Below are 18,202 nucleotides of genomic sequence, written 5' to 3' on the forward strand. Positions count from 1 at the left end.
TATATTAACAACAATTTGAAAGTCAAATGGATTGATTAATATGAGGTAAACGTTCTTTGTATTTGTTGTAGAAAAAAAGCATGAATAAAAACTATTTGATGAATGGAAAGTTCTTTTGACTATGCTTTTGAAATAATTTTGACAGACAAAAAAAATTCTCGCAACAAAAAAACTGCCGGAATCATAGCAATAGGCCCATGGGGCCACATCGCTCACCTGAGCAACAATGGGCGTTCAAAAGAGATTGTGCCATATGACCCTCGGTAGAATAACAAAAAAAATATTGTTAAATATTCGAATTTTACACTTATTTTTGCAAATACGTAATCTTTGATATTGTACTTTCATGAAATACTGTTTTTACACAATAAGAAAATCCTACGCAAGATATAAAACTAAATATTTGGTAGGGGTACACTGTTATATATCCATTGTTCTTTCCCACTGTAAGTCCATACGGAGGAACTGCAATTATATTTCTATAATCGCAATTGCTCTGTCTGTATACTATGACGTCATAAAGGTGTGACGTCATATACTTTAACATGACGTTATAGATTTAAACCACTATACGATACATCATATGTTTTTCTCCAACTCCATAAAATTGATGTTTTTAATTAAAACTAACTTAAAATAACATTTTAAACGAATTATTGTTATCACATATCATTGATTCTGTTAACAAATCTATGTGAATTAAAAAGATACATTTTAGTCTGAATGTTTATTTTTGATGCAATAGCTAAATGTCAAGGTCTAGGCTAATACAGGGTATTTGCGAGTGGTAAAATGCAAATATAAGTAATAAACAACGATTACTTAATGAACATGGCGTTATGAATAGCAACTGCTCTGCTGGCATATTTTCCATGATGCGCTAGTGCGCATCATGGAATATGCCAACAGAGCAATTGCTATTCATAACGCCATGTTCACTAAAACGTTGTTTATTTCTTAAATAACTTCTAATTCCCTGTATTTTCGTTCCCCCCCCCCCCTCCCCCACTTAATAAAGCGATCAAAATATATGAGAGCATGAAGGTATATTTTCTTCCTCAACTACTTTCTAGTTATAGTATTTTTTTTTTCAAATATAATAGTTATGGTATTTTATCCAAAAAAATCCTACATTTATACATGTGAAAAAGAAAATTGAACCTCAATGCGCTCAATTTTTCAAATTAAAAATATTCAAAAATTTAATTTGTCTTCTCCATTATAACTAAATGAATGTTGTTTACCTCGCGTAAACTCGTGACTTTTATAACTTTACTCACACTTGATTGATGAATACACTGGAATGAAAAATGTTGTCAAGTGACATGTTAAAGTGCTATAAAAATCAATGTTACCGTATTGACAGGCACATCACTCTAATTTACTATGGCCCACCCATTGTTTTCATTTTTATTCAAAAATAAAAAATGGCTACAAACCAGGATAATTTTCCGCTGTAATATTTTCTTAGGAATAGCGATAATTCTTTTATCCCCGCAACAGAAATGTGTCAGAACTATGGAAACTGTTTTATCGATGTCGTTTTTATTCACCCACATTTCACATTATTCATTGTATAAAGAGGGGAGCTCAGAGAATAGTTATATACAGCATATCATTCTTTAATTTTTAGCTCACCTGAGCTGAAAGCTCAAGCGAGCTATTCTGATCACATTTTGTCCGTCGTCCGTCTGTCCGTCCGTCTGTCTGTCTGTCTGTCCGTCTGTCCGTCTTTCCGTCTGTAAACTTTCTACATTTTGAACTTCTTCTCTAAAACCGCTTATCCAATTTCAACCAAATTTGGCACAAAGCATCCTTATGGGAGGGCGAATATAAATTGCAGAAATAAAAGTCCGATCTGTATTCAAAGCGGAGAAAACCTTGAATTTGTAGAAAAAGGAGGGTGCATTTTTAAAAATCTTCTTCTGCCGAGTCCAATTCAACGTAGTTTAGCATAAATTATCCTTATGGGAGGGAAAATATAAATTGCAAAAATTAAGTGCTAATTCTGTTTCAAATCTGAGTTATTACGAAAATAATAATAAAGGAAAGCTGTGTTTAAATCAGTTTGATAACTTCGGGTTAAGCATACGGTAAAATGGGTAGGCAAGACTTGGTCTGAGCAAAACAAAAGATTGGCAGGTATTAATCTGCCAATCTCATTAAAATTTCAGGATATTTGATGGACCAGTATATTTGTATTCGCTGTAAATATTGCTGCAAAATAATGCGTATCTGGAATTGACGATTGCCGATCTGCCCCGGCTTTTATTTTGCAAAGGCCCGGGTTTGCATACCCATTTTACCAAGACTCGTATTCCATACTTCTAAAACGAGGTTCTTTGTTTAAAGCAGCCATTACATTATACGAAAAATGGTCTATCTGACTATGATGAATTTGCTTGCTATGCAGCAGTTCGCGTATGAAGAGAAATGTTTGAAACATGCAAATTATATTGGTGCCGATTTTGTGAAGTAAATTGAGGCTAAATATTTCAATGCGTTGACAGTTTTCACACATGACGTTGGTGTTAGCTTGTTCTGATTTTCGTTTCGTTTTCATTATTTATGCTTTGTATCCTGGGAACTATCGTCTGTATTTCGTGATTTTTACGTATCAAATCAAACAGAGACTTTGGTAAGTCAAACAGTTTACTGTTTACCTGCGCAAATTAAGCAAAATCTGATGTATCAAAAAAGTACTGAAATACAATTCATTCTATCGGTAATTCGGCATAATCTTTTGCGTAATAGTAGATTAATGCAGTAGGTTTTGTTGATATGCTCGGCATTTTCTCGAGTTTATTCAGTTTAAATAGAGTTTGATATCGCTGACGGAAATATGTAGGTACAGTGTATATACATGTATATATTTGATTCATTTCGAAAAAAAAATTGTGTTCTTTATTTGTTAAAGTGCATGTTTCTTGTGTTTAATTGTTAACAATTTCTATTTACTAACCATATTTGAGTGTTAAGCTTCGAATTATAAGCAAGATACAGAGATTTGCTCACAATTCTATGTTTGTACACAGATCTTAAAAACTTAAGATTAAAAAAGTAAAAATTTGGTCAATATTTATTAAGAAAATTTTCAAAGTCTGTTCTTCCAGAAACCAACTTTAACAACTTATTGTATTGTAAACTTAAGCTTTTTTCGTCATTATTACTCCTACTGTACATGTGATCCTTGACTATGTTTGTGTTCATTGGTATAAACTGATTTTGAACCTCAAATACCAGTGAAATGGTCTTGAGTGAATAAAAGAATTGAAAATCTTAGGCCGTTCTTTTTTTCCATTTGAAATGCTAAATAGGAAATATCAAGTTAAAAATCTTAAGCTGAATGTAATAAACTCATGCGAACAAAATATGACTCAAACCTAGGCGAACTGTGAGCTCTGTATCTTGCTTTTAATTCCACGATCGACGCTGACATTTTGGTTGAACATTAGAAATTCTATATGAATTAGAGTATGTTAAATACTTGTATAAACAAAATAAAAGAATGATATTCTGTATATACCTACTCTCTGGGGCCCCCTCTTTATACAATAAATAATGTGAAATCTACATCAATTTTGATAGTTTTTCAGACACGAGTAAATAAAAACGACATCTTTAAAACAGTTTCCATAGTTCTGACACATTTCTGTTGCGGGAATAAAGTAATTATTGCTATTCCTAAGAAAATATCACAGCGGAAAATTATCCTGGTTTGTACGCGAGGTAAATAACAGTCATTTAATTATAATGGAGAAGACAAATCAAATTTTTGAATGTTTTTAATTTGAGGAATTGAGATCATTGAGGTACAATTTTCTTTTTAACATCTATACATGTAGGATGTTTTAAAGAAAAAACAATAACTATTATATTTTTTTTAAATACAATTACTATTAAGAAGTTGATGAAAAAAATGTACCTATATGCTCTCATATATTTTGATCGCTTTACAAAGTGGGGGGGGGGGGGGAGGGGGGGGTGGGGGGGGGCAGAACGAAAATATAGGGAATTGGAAGTTAACAACTTAACAGTGTACCCCAACCAAATGTTTAGTTTTATATCTTGTGTAGGATTTTCTTATTCTGGTAAAGATAGTATTTCATGAAGGTTCAATGTCAAAGATTACGTGTATGCAAAAATAAGTGTAAAATTCGAATACTTTACAATATTTATTTTTTGTTATTCTACCGATGGACCATATGGCACAATATCTTTTGAACGCTCATTGTTGCTCAGGTGAGCAATGTGGCCCCATGTGCCTCTTGTTTTGTGTACAAGTATTTAACATACTATAATTCATAAAGAATTTCTAATGATGAACCAAAATTTCAGCGTCAATCGTAGAATTATAAACAAGATACAGAGCTCAAAATTTTGCTAGGTTTGAGTCATATTTTGTTCACATGAGTTTATTACATTCAGCTTAAGATTTTTAACTTATTTCCTATTCGGCATTTGAAATGGAAAAAAAAATGAATGGCCTCAGATCTGTGTACAAACATAGAAATGTGAGCAAATCTCTGTATCTTGTTTTTAATTCGAAGCTTAACACTCAAATATGGTAAGTAAATAGAAATTGTAAACAATTAAACACAAGGAACATGCACTATAACAAATAAAGAACACAATTTATTTTTCAAAATGAATCATATATATGTAAATACCTACATATTTCCGTCAGCGTTATTAAACTGAATAAACTCGAGAAAATGCTTCATTTGCGCAGGTAAACAGTAAACTGTTTGACTTACCAAAGTCTCTGTTTGATTTGATACGTAAAAATCAGGAAATACAAGCGACAGTTCCCAGGTTAACGCAAAGCATAAATGAAAACGAAACGATAATGACAACAAGCTAACACCACCGTCATATGTGAAAACTGTCAACGCATTGAAATATTTAGCCTCAATTTACTTCACAAAATCGGTACCAATGTATTTTGCATGTTTCAAAGATTCCCTTCGTACACGAACTGTTGCACAACAAACACATTCATCATTGTCAGATCGATCCGTTTATCATATAGTGCCATGGCTGCTTTAAACAAAGAACCTCGTTTTTGAATTCTGGAATACGAGTCTTGGTAAAATGGGTATGCAAACCTGGGCCGGGGCAAAATAAAAGCCGGGGCAGATCGGCAATCGTCAATTCCAATTACGCATTAATTTGCAGCAATATTCACAGCGAATACAAATATACTGGTCAGTAAATATCCTGAAATTTTAATGAGCTTGGCAGATTAATAACTATCAATCTTTTGTTTTGCCCTGGCCTGGTCATGCCTACCCATTTTACCAAGACTCGTGGATGCTATAAATTGCATTTGAAACAGAATTAGCCCATAATTTTTGCAATTTATATTTTCCTTTCCATAAGGATTACTTATGCTAAAATACATATAATTTGACTTAGTAGGTCTTGAGAAGAAGACTTTTAAAAATGCACCCCCTTTTTTCGACAGTTTCGATGTTTTCTCCGCTTTGAATAAAGATCTGTCTTTCATTTTTGCAATTTCTATTTGCCTTTCCATACGAATGCTTTGTGCCAAATTTGGTTGAAATTGACCAAGGAGTTTTAAAGAAGAAGTTTAAAATGTAAAAAGTTTACAGACGGACAGACAGATGGACAGACGGACGACGGACAAAATGTGATCAGAATAGCTCACTTGAGCTTTCAGCTCAGGTGAGCTAATAAACAACTAAAATATAAAGTGAAACGTTTATACTTTACTACTAAATACTTTCCTAAGTTTTTAAAACCGTATCATATGTAAACATTCTTAACATTTTTTGACGAAACAATATTAGTTTAAAGAAACCACAATAGTTTTTAGAGGACCAGTAACAACAAGTTTTTTTGTGTATGAAAATTTTATTTTCTGATTACGATAAACAAGAACATTATGCTAGGATCATAATCTATTCAAATTTTAACTTGAGAATCAGAATATCCAAAAACTGTTTATGATACATTCCATTAATTATAACCACATGAAAAAATGTCCAGTTTGAAGGTTATTATGAAAAAAAATATATTTTAATTTTGATTTTTGTGGAAATGATGAAACACAAAAATAAAATCAATTATCAATAGAACAAATATGAATTGATGAATAAATGATGATGTCGTTAGAATTAACTAGCAATCCACCATGAAAAACAAGACTGCTGCTTTTGTATTGGCGAACTCTCTCTCTCTCTCTCTCTCTCTCTCTCTCTCTCTCTCTCTCTCTCTCTCTCTCTCTCTCTCTCTCTATATATATATATATATAAACACAAAGAATAAGTCCAATGCTCCAAAAAAAAAAAAAAGCTGGAGACAGATTAAATTATTTGAGGAAACGTGTTTTCGACAGGCTTAGCCGAGAAAAACCGGTGCTGGGAATTACCAGTGGTAAATAACGGTAATTCCCGTAAAAAAAGTACGACTCGTTTTCTCTAAACTGGAAACTAATTTGAATAACGAATTCAAATTCTATATCTCTTTGATTAATAAAAAACAAAACGTGTTTAGGAAATACGATATAGGTAAAAAGCATAAAAACACTGTTTAACATATTGATCATATTATTAAATCATTCTTATGCAAGTTACAATGTCCTCTTTCTCCATAGCATTCTATGGCAGAAAACTAATGTCAGTCCAGCTTTATTTACTTAATACGGAAGCGTATTAGTGCCACATACTCACTTTACATTTTTTTTATTTTCTACACTTTAAAGGGTAAATTTTACACTTTAATCTGTAAAATTCACACTTTAAAGTGTAAATTTACACTTTAATCTGTAAATTTTACACTTTAATCTTTAAAATTCAAACTTTAAAGTGTAAAATTCCCACTTTAATCTGTAAATTTTGCACTTTAATCTGTAAATTTTACACTTTAATCTGTTAACTTCACACTTTAAAGTGTAACAAATTATTAAAGTTAGATCAAAGAAATGTTGGACATTTAATTAAAAACAGCCATGTGGTGTTTTATATAGTATTTTACAGATTAATGTGTGATTTTTACAGATATATGTATAAAATTTACAGATTAAAGTGTAAAATTTACAGCTTATAGTGTGAATTTTACACTTGAAAGTGTGAATTTTACACTTAAAAGTGTGAAATTTACAGGTTAAAGTGTGAATTTTATATATAAATGAGTTAATTTTATATATCAATGTGTAAATTTTACACTTTAAAGTGTGAATTTTACAGATTGAAATGTAAAATTTACAGATTAAAGTGAAAATTCACAGATTAAAGTGTGAATTTTACAGATTAAAGTGTAAAATTGACAGATTAAAGTGTGAATTTTACACTTTAAAGGGTGATTTTGACAGATTAAAGCGTAAATTTTACAGATTTAAGTGTAAATTTACAGATTAAAGTGTGAAATTTACAGATTAAAGTGTGAAATTTACAGATTAAAGTGTGTATTGTAGAGATTAAAGTGTAAATTTTACACTTTAAAGTGTGAATTTAACACTTCACAGTGTGAAATTTACAGATTAAAGTGTGAATTTTACATATCAATGTCTTAATTTTACATATCAATGTCTTAATTTTACACTTTAAAGTATGAATTTTACACTTTTAAGAAGGAATTTTACAGATTGAAGTGTAAAACTAATAGATTAAAGTGAAAATTTACAGATTGAAGTGTGAATTTTACAGATTAAAGTGTGAATTTCACACTTTAAAGTGTGAAGTTAACAGATTAAAGTGTAAAATTTACAGATTAAAGTGTAAAATTTACAGATTAAAGTGTGAATTTTACACTTTAAAGTGTGAATTTTACAGATTAAAGTGTAAAATTAAAAAGATTAAAGTTTAAAATTTACAGATAAGAGTGTAAATTTTACAGATCAGTGTGAATTTTACAGTCTAAAGTGTGAATTTTACATTTTTAAGTGTGAATTTTACAGAATAAAGTGTAAAATTTACAGATTAAAGCGTAAAAGTTACAGATTAAAGTGTAAAAATTACAGATTAAAGTGTGAATTTTACAGATTAAAGTGTGAATCTTACTGATTAAAGTGTGAATATTACAGATTAAAGTGTGAATTTTGCACTTTAAAGTGTGAATTTTACAGATTAAAGTGTAAAATTTACAGATTAAAGTGTAAAATGTACAGATAAAAGTGTAAAATTTACAGATTAAAGTGTGAATTTTACAGATTAAAGTGTGAATTTAAACTTTAAGGTGTGAATTTTACAGATTAAAGTGTAAAATTTACAGATTAAAGTGTGAATTTTACACATTAAAGTGTGAATTTTGTAAAATTTACATATTAAACTGTGAATTTTACACTTTAAAGTGTAAAATTTACAGATTAAAGTGTGAAATTTACACTTTAAAGTGTAGAAAATAAAAAAATGTGAAGTGTATATGTGGCACTTATACGCTTCCGTAACTAAGGTTTTGCATACTGATGTACACGTATACGTAAGTGACACAATCCCACTTTATATTGCACAATTTTTTTCGGCACATATCAAAGAGACTTGAGAATCTGACAGTTTTAGTTTCACGTTAATGATAACTGTATAGATTGCACCTATACCTTACTCAACTCTAAAACAAATACCACTAGTGAACGACTGAACTTTCTTTTGATTATTCACAAGTATATGCCTAATGAATTATTGATTAGTTTTTTAAATAAAAGACAATGATAAAAAGTCATAGCTAACAAAGTGTACCTTATGTCCCTCTGTTATTTAGAGGCAAGACGATTGCACTAGGTTTTTTGATAAAAATAGAAAACATTACATAGTTGAAGATGAAAATATGCCATTTATTCAAATAAATGACAAAGATGTAAAAAAAAATAAACTGTAAATATTGAGGGCATCAGACAAGACTAGAGAACACCGCTGATTCATTTTCAATATATTTGGCAACATATTATAGAGAATCAGACCCCTTACATAAAACATTAAAAAGTATGGCCCTGATATGCCAATCATCAAAAATGTGTGGGATATACAAAATATAAAAAAAAAAAGCCACAATCCAATTGCAGCTAACAAAGTGAACTACTTTCCACATTTACAGTTATGATATAAGGTACGAAGTATGTAGTTGTAATTTATCGCCAAGTATTTCTCGGCAATTGCAAATAATTTCACACTGTCTTGAGAAGAATGAGTATTTCCCTGTTTTAAACCTGCACTTTCTAAAGAAAGTTCGGGTATATTGTTGTTACCCTGTTCCGTCCTTCTGTCACAAACTGTTCTTACAGCTTATAAACCAGCAAACTGAATTCTTGGAGTATGATTTGGGGTTTCATGTTGTTTTGTAAAAAGGTTTCAAAAATTATCTAAGTCCTGGGGGTCAAATAATTGGTTTAAAAAAATGACGTTTTTTCACATAAAAAACTTCCTCCTCGAACTCCTACATTTTCAACAGTAGACAAATCATCTTTTGGAATATGTTTTAAGGTATCCTGTAGATGCACAATAAGGTTATCGAAATTTCAATTTTGTCCTGGGGGTCATTTAATGGCTGAAAAAGTGACGTGTTTTGTTTACAAAAAACTGGTTTCAAAAACGCCATTATACCTGCACTTTCTAGAGAAAGTTCGGGTATATTGTTGTTACCCTGTTCCGTCCGTCCGTCTGTCACGTTTTACTTTCTCGAACTGCTCTTACATCTTATAAACCTGCAAATGACTCTTGAAGTATGATTTGGATTGTCATGTTGTTTTGTAAAAAGGTTTCAAAAATTCTATGGTAGTCCTGGGGGTCAAATAATGGGTAAAAAAAATGACGTTTTTTCACAAAAAACCTTCCTCCTCGAACTCCTCCAACATTTTCACCAGTGGACAAATCATGTCTTGGAATATGTTTTAGGGTATCTTATAGATGCGCAATAAGGTTTCGGATATTTCAATTTTGTCCTAGGGTCATTTAATGGCTGAAAAATGACGTGGTTTTTTTTTTACAAAAAAAAAAAACTGGTTTCAAAAACGTCTTTTTTCAGTAGCCAAATGATCTTCTACAATATGATTGGGGGTGTCATATTGAAGGGTGATCAGGTTCCAGAATTTTTTTTATTAAGGGGATCAGTGAGCAACAAATAATGACGGTTTTTTTACAAAAAAAGTTTGGTTTCCAGAACCCCACTTACAACTTTTGGAGTAGCTACGTCATCTCTTAAGATATAATTGGGACTGTCCTATAGATGTGCAATAAGGTTTTAAATTTCATCCAGGGAGTCAAATAGTGGCAGAAAATTGACGTTTATCGCTAAAAAAAACATAGATCCTAGAACTTCTCTTATGATTTAATGGATAGACACATCATATCTTGGGATATGATAGGAACTGTTCTATAGATGTGTAGTAAGGTTTTAAAAATTTAAATTTCATCCACGGAGTAAAAAAGTAGCAGAAAATTGACGTTTATCACTAAAAAAAACATAGATCCTAGAACTTCTCTTTTGATTTAATGGATAGACACCCCACAGGGCACATGACCTTCATAACATTTGATGCCCCTTGATATAAGGTCCAATATATATATAGGGGTCATGATTATAACATTATAACAGTTTCTGAGATATATGGTATTTCCATTTCCTGGGGGGTGGGGATAACCCCAGGGGTCAGATCTTATAAACCCTATTTATTGCCAGTAACAGTCAATATATGATTATGAAAACCCTATAATATATATACGGTGTGACCGTTGGACCGAGCGCAGATTTAACACAGTGCAGTTTGATTTTTGTAGAATAAAATTTATTTGAAACGCACACAGTAGGATCCGCCTGGTTGCCTACTCAAATCATTAGCCAAAGTTTTACTAAACGTCGCGTGCTCAGTCTACATTGTGACGTCATATTTCAGACGTAAAACGTTCAAGTTTTGTCTTCGGAAATAGCCGAAGAGAGTTATTCCGAACTATTTTTTTTATTTCTTCTTTCATTGTTTATCAATTTAATTCATATGAATGCCGCTGTAATAAAATTAAATACTTTATTCGGCATCTAAAAGATCAGTTCCTTGACCTTAATGTTTTTATTTTCCATCTGATAATTTGATAACACATACATAGAACATGTCGTGTTTCTTGATTGAAGCACTATTGAAAATTATCTGGTTTCCTTTTTAATTTCTTTTAATTCGAATTACCTTCTATTGAAACACTGGAACTTATTTAATCGAGTTTAGGGACAACAAACATCGATAAGTACTGATCAATCAATGATCGAACTAACTTTTTAAAAACAAAATGGCTGCCAAGATGGCGGCGCCCAGGGCTGGAAGAATTTTTTTTGGCCTTAGTACCCCTGATTCAACTTTCATTTTTCACTGATTTTCTTATATATACGTGTTACCATTAATCCTCGCTTCGCGAGGCGGGCTTCGCCCGCTTCTCGCTGCGCTCGGTATTATTATCTTTGTCCGTTTTCAAGTTACCATTTTCAATAAAGTCTACAATTCTTCCCATAAGGTTCAATGTTCGACCCCACACCCTTTTGCCCCCCCCCCCCCCCCCCCGAAAAGTGGCTGTCTAGCCCCAAATGAGAACAATCAAACTAGGGTGCACAACTAGATATGCAGGCCTATTGTATCCTAGAGTTTTGTACCATTTTGTACAGCCATCTCTGAAAAACAAGTTCAGAGCGGCAAAAAAAGAAAATTAAAAGAAGAATAATACAAGTAACAAGAACCGTACAAAAACAATAAGTCTTTAAATTTCATTTGGGAGACTTAATAATACAGTTTAAATAGAGATAGGATCATCAAATATCAATAATTTAAAGATAATTGACAATTACTAATAAGGGGTCAGGATGACCCTTTAGGGTCATGACTTACATACCATAATGATCTGATGCACCATGACCAAAGGAGAAATAATTTTTTTGGATTAAGGTTGGAATCTTAATGGTTTTTATGATATTTGATAATCTCAGGAAAAGCACTTGGGATCATGACCTATATACCAATGCCTTGAACAAAGAAACAATAATATAAGTACAAGATATATGATTCAATTTAAGAACCCAAATATAGATCTATCATGTATGTTTTGTAATACATAGACTTCCTATGTATATATACATGTATTAGTTTGTGTTTTGTTTTATACAATTCATGTTAATAACTGTAGTATGGCTTAGTCTTATTTTAAATTACATCAAAAAATTGTCAAATATATGACTTGGAACCCCCACCCCCAAACTGTTGCCCCCCCCCCCCTTTCCCCCTGGAAAATTTTCTGGATCAGAGCATATATATTCCTCCTCAAACTATAGATATAATGAAATTTTAAAAACTTGCATTTATTTACGCTTAAAATGGAAATAACCTTACATTTACACTTTTCTTCATCGTAGAATGATCTATTAAAATCAAAATCTAATTTGGGGTCTAAAAAGTTTTATAAACTGGTAAAAAATGTTATTGTTAAAAAAAATCACATCACACCTTGCATAATTGACAAATGATCTATTGAGATATGATCAGAAGTCATATTTCTACCTTGGGATCAATAACTAATATTCATTGACAAGTTAAAATTAACAACAATAAATGATTCAAATTATAAATGTTTATACTCCACATCCACATCCCCCCAAACAAATCTGGTTCTAAATATTCAGTCTTCTTACATTCTTACATGTATACAGTAGCAAATTTTAATTTAATTATGCACATTAACATTTTGGAAATTGCTAAATTTAATTTTTGAGATTTATTTACAAAATGTTATAGGCATGTGTATTCGCCTATTTGGGGCAATTGTAAAGTCTCCCAAACAAAGCAGTGTCATCATTAGACTAGGAATAACCCACATGGATCAAACTCTACATATGAATAAGATAACATTCATTATTTTTTATAGTTTTAGAATGCCAGGGTGTCTCCAAGGGGGCATAACCTATATACAATTTGATGTGAAATGACACAAAGAGCAAGAATAAATTATATGGTTTAGGGATGAGGATCTCAAAAGTTATCAAAATATACAGTGTATCATCATTTCCTATTTCATAAGGGGGGGGGGGTTAATGACAACACCTGGGGGTCATTTACTTTACACCATTTGATGCATCATAATGACATAAGAAGATATTTTGTATTTTCCTGTTTCATGGGGTCAGAACAATCACATAGGGTCATGGCCTACATTGTATTTGATGCATTATAATACATTAAGTAAGAAAGCCCCCTTTCTTCCTATTACAACTCATATAAAGAGACAAGTCTCTATATTCTGTCATTCAGATAGCTTCAACCATGTCCAATCAAAACCACGTATTGCAAACACATAGATTTTATTGGATGTCAAGGTAAAAACTACAATGGAAACAAATATAAACAAATTAAGTACAGGTACAAACGAATAAATGGTACATAAGACAATTCTAACACATTATCAATAAAACGTTAACCGACATTGTGACACGAACTGCGTTCCATAGAAAAATTGTTTGAAAATGGGGCTTAGATAGTTAAACATTGATACAACATAATTAAACGTTTAAAGCATAACAGTGATATATGTAAAGAAGGTTCAAACTGTAGGAAATCATGTTTGACTAATATCGTGAACACAAATCATGAAAATATATGATGACTGAAAACACGTGATACCGATAGGTTTTTCATGTAAACAATTCAGACTAGTTCAAATACGTAAAGAAACTGACAGTATGTATTAGACAATCATAAAAATACAAATGAGACAATATTTATAACAAACTTACAGTGTGGTGGACGCAAAATCACAACATAATCGACAGATCGACGAGAACCAAGCGCGTCACGTGCGCAGCAAAATCAAACTAAGGGGAGTAACTCACAAAAAGTATGGAGACACATTTCTAACAAAAGTGTACCAGAACACTCTACACTTTCTTATATATGTAATACACAAATTTAATACGGAATTGTAACAGGGTCAATATGGGGTCAACTCAATAGTATAAGTCTGACAAATGAAAAAATAACTTATGCAATTAAAATGACAGAAACTTTACAAATACGATAGGATAGGTAACGATGATAAGCTTATTTAAATATTAAAAGATGATAGTGTCCTAGCAAAGGGAGATCACTTATTTCGAAAGTGAAAGTAATGCTTATGTATATACCGGTGTCTCACGATACTGTGCTACTATAATACTCACTATACATGTATTATGCTTACCTACATGTATATTGGTCAACATCATAATGATAATGCAATTAGAGCACAATATGGATCCCTTTAGCTGAGCATCACAAAAGAAATGTTTATGCATGTTATCTAATCTTTTTCTTTATATGGAAAACACATCCACAACGTGAAACCCATCTAATCGAAGAGCTGGGTAAAACTAGTATCCGCTATTGAGACCTGTAGACCTGTGTTGTGTACGTAACTTCAGACAAAGATCAGTTTTTTCTAACATGCATGTATTTTTATGACCTATTCTTCGAAACCCCTTGCACTATTTTATTATGTACTGTAAATAACAGCTTTAAGGTGGTGCAGAACACCTGCATATTGTGATTTATACTTCCTATTTAAATAAACAATAAAGTATAAATATAATATTTTCCCCCAAAATAATGTTACCTAACACTGAAGCGCAATGGGTTGAAGCAATTACTTGTCTGTAAAGGCATTGGGGTCCGAGGTGTATTTTTGGTAATTTTACTATTTATATAAATGAACTGTCATGAGGGGAGAGAGCTCTGGTCCCCTCACTCCCACCACTTCTCTAAATCCATGCACACGATTATGTACATGTAGACACACAGAAGCAAATCTAAAGCCGGCAACCCCCGCGGATAGGGGGCATAATTTAATTTTGTTTGTAATAATTATATAGACCATATACTTTCTATGACATGAAATGTTAAGATTATTGATTTACTAAAAATTGACATGCAGACAGTTCAACTCATAAAGTGCTGGTCATGTGTATTATCATATGGGTAGGGATCTCATCCTTCAGTTATGAAAATAATGATTTTTTAATGTATGACCGTAACTTGTGTGTGGCCTTCATTTTGAATTAAACTGGTACAAACCAGTGTTATTTAGAGGCAAACACTTGGTGCGGGTATTACTGTCTAATGACAGCATCTTGTTGTTGTTGTTTTTTGGGGGTTTTTTTTTGCCAACTCTAAATTCTGTGTATGAATGATGGGGGTTTTTTTTGGGGGGGGGGAGAATTATTCAAATGTGTAGCTGCAGGTCTGTATCTCCTGTTCTGAAAAAAAAAATTGATGGACGACCTGGTAGCGACTGTTCCCTACTTCCTAAAGGTTACAATTTACGGCGCACAAAAATTTCACTAGTTTTTGACTGAATTTAACTTTTTTCCGAACACAATCTGTACACATTCCTTGGGGTAATACAACAGATTTTGTCACTTAACATTCCTCTGAAGGGAGGTCTTTTAATTGGTTTGCATGTAAAAATGGTGGATTTGATCGGGCACATGAATTTATAATATTTACTTTCACCGTGTGACGTCCAAAAAAAAGTCCAAAACTTTCGCGTTTTGCGCGCCTTTTTTTAGCATGCAGGGAACTTAAGCTTCCTGGACGTCCATCTGATTTTGTGTGCAGAGAGGGAGCTACAGACCTGCAGCTATCGAACGTGATACCATTTATTTAAATACAAAATAAATGCAAGCAATAAACGATTCACAAAATATAGTTTGTGTTGAAATTGAAATAATTATATAAATATAATCATTATGAAAAGCTATCAATAAAATCCATTAATGCACTTAAAATAATGCCAAAGAACTATATAATATATGGTCTAATATATAGAATAATATATGGTCCTAGTTTGGCCCACATAACTTGACATTTTTAAAGTCTTTCAGGTACATTATAATGTTATGTTATTTCTTTTTAAATAATTAATTTCATATGTGTTACTTATTCATTCATTTGATTTATTTGCACTAAATGGTAATATAGACGCCAAAAGTGATGCAATTTTTGTAATTCAATCAAAATCAGTCCAAAGTGACATATATTTGTTTAAAACAATAAATACCGTACAAGTTGCTAACACGGCACATGTGTGTAAATGAATAATAGGCGTGTTGCAAAAACTGGGGGAAAATGTGTGTACTTTGGAGTCCATTTCCTGACAGATGTGAACGTTTGAAGTTATATATTGCTTTAGAATGAATTGGAGACGTCTCTCATAACAATGACAAAGAAAAGCATGTTAATAGTATTATGTCAATCAATTACCAACTGAATCTTAAAAATGATATTTAAAGAGGAATCGAAAATTGAATTTATTTTACATATAAGATAAACCATCGCCACAAATCAAGATGACAGGGAAACAACTGATAGGTAAACACGCTATTCAAAGATTTACGATAAAGATCCGCCCAGTCTTCAAAAAAAAATTATGTATATTAAAATGGTTAGTTGCTAATAATTAATTATAAGTGCATTCATTCATAAATCTTCGCATAAAATTTTATCCATCAAGTAATGCAGTAGATGTTTATGACAAATTTGATGACGCGATGCAGAGTATATAAATCAAATAAGATTGTAAACTCTTCTAAAACAAATTTACTAAGGTAAGTAACATCTTTTGAAGTTTTTAATTTTAACTTTGTTAAAATAATCACCTGTTTAAAAGTTAAAGGGACTAACATGTCTCCCTTTCGCTATTACATTTGATTATCATATAATCATAAAAACTCTTTTATACATATACAAGATTCAATTAACTTTGTAAGTGACTAAAAGGCTACAAAGAGTAATGAAATAGCTAGACATGTTTCCATATAACCCTTTTTATTTATTTATAAGTCTCGAAATAACGTTATCCTAATGTATCTGTGTTAAAGTACCTTAAAAATTGGGAGGGGGGCGTAAATTTCTGGTTGTTTTTTTTTTTTTTTTGGTTGTTGTTTAATTATTTTGTTTATCTCACTGGCGTTAATCGTCAATGCTGTCGTCCTCTTCAATATTCACTTAGCTGTACTTTGCTATCGTATTTAGAATTATTCAGAGTCATCTATAAGATTACATATATAACTAAATTTCACTTTAATTAACATTACATCTACTTACCCTGTACCTTATGGAGAAGGCTTATATAAGGATTGATGTCCTATCTAATTTTGTTTATTGACAAATCAAATTAAATTACATCAAATCAAAACTTTAAGGGGACTGAGTGTTCAAGATTTGATATTAATCTAAATATATCTTTCATCAACCATTTGCGAGGGTTGGATATTCTTGTGCTTAAGTATTATGACTTTTCTTTATTAAGATTATTTTAAGAGATAAACATTATGCCTAAATGTTCAGGTACAGTTGGTGTGTTAGACAGTTTGTTGACCATCCCGCCACCATAATAAAAAACGGTTTCCTTGGATATACTATTATTGTAATAATTATACTATAATAAGTGCTAATATATTCAAACAGACAAATAAATGATCTCCGAGATAAAATCATTTGGTATGAAGAAATATACAAAACGTATGCACTATATGAATTTCAAAAAACAAATTAAATAATGAAGAATTTTTTTTATTGTTTACTCAATCATAAACGTCCACGTATGTGTCTTCACTAAATTTTGAACCCAAAAGTCGATGAGTTTGTTCCTTTATTATACTGGAATAAACTTACTCTGTTAATTTTATTGCAAACGTTTTTTTTTCTTCATTTCACATACATGCATAATAGCAATGCATAAATGACATTTATTTACAGAAAATAAGGATTAATAGTGAATTTGAATAACAAACATTTTAACGTAAGTGCAAAATACAACAGAAGTGCATTTTTTTTGCATTCGCTTTCCATGTGGTTAGATAATGATTCATTTTAAGAAAATGATAACCACACTTTGATTTGATAATTATGTTACATACAGGTACCGATTAATCATTTTGGTGTCGTCTGATATACAGTGTAATGATCATATGAAATTAATGTAGATGAAATAAAACTGAAAACAAAATGTAATAATTTTCACTATTCTAATTTTTAACCCTTCTCAAAAAAGGTTCTGATAAAAATTAAATATTCAGCAAAAGAATTTAGCCTGTAGATATATTTAGAACTGAATCGCTGCCACCAGTTATCATTTTTTGGAGGTTATCAACGACATTTTATCTTTTTATCTTTCAAAATATATAATAAATAGTTCTGAAATAAATAAATGTTTTAAAAGATAATTGCGTCATAGTGACTGTA

The sequence above is a fragment of the Crassostrea angulata genome, chromosome 1 (assembly GCF_025612915.1).
Source record: "Crassostrea angulata isolate pt1a10 chromosome 1, ASM2561291v2, whole genome shotgun sequence".
Classification (NCBI taxonomy): Eukaryota; Metazoa; Mollusca; class Bivalvia; order Ostreida; family Ostreidae; genus Magallana; species Magallana angulata.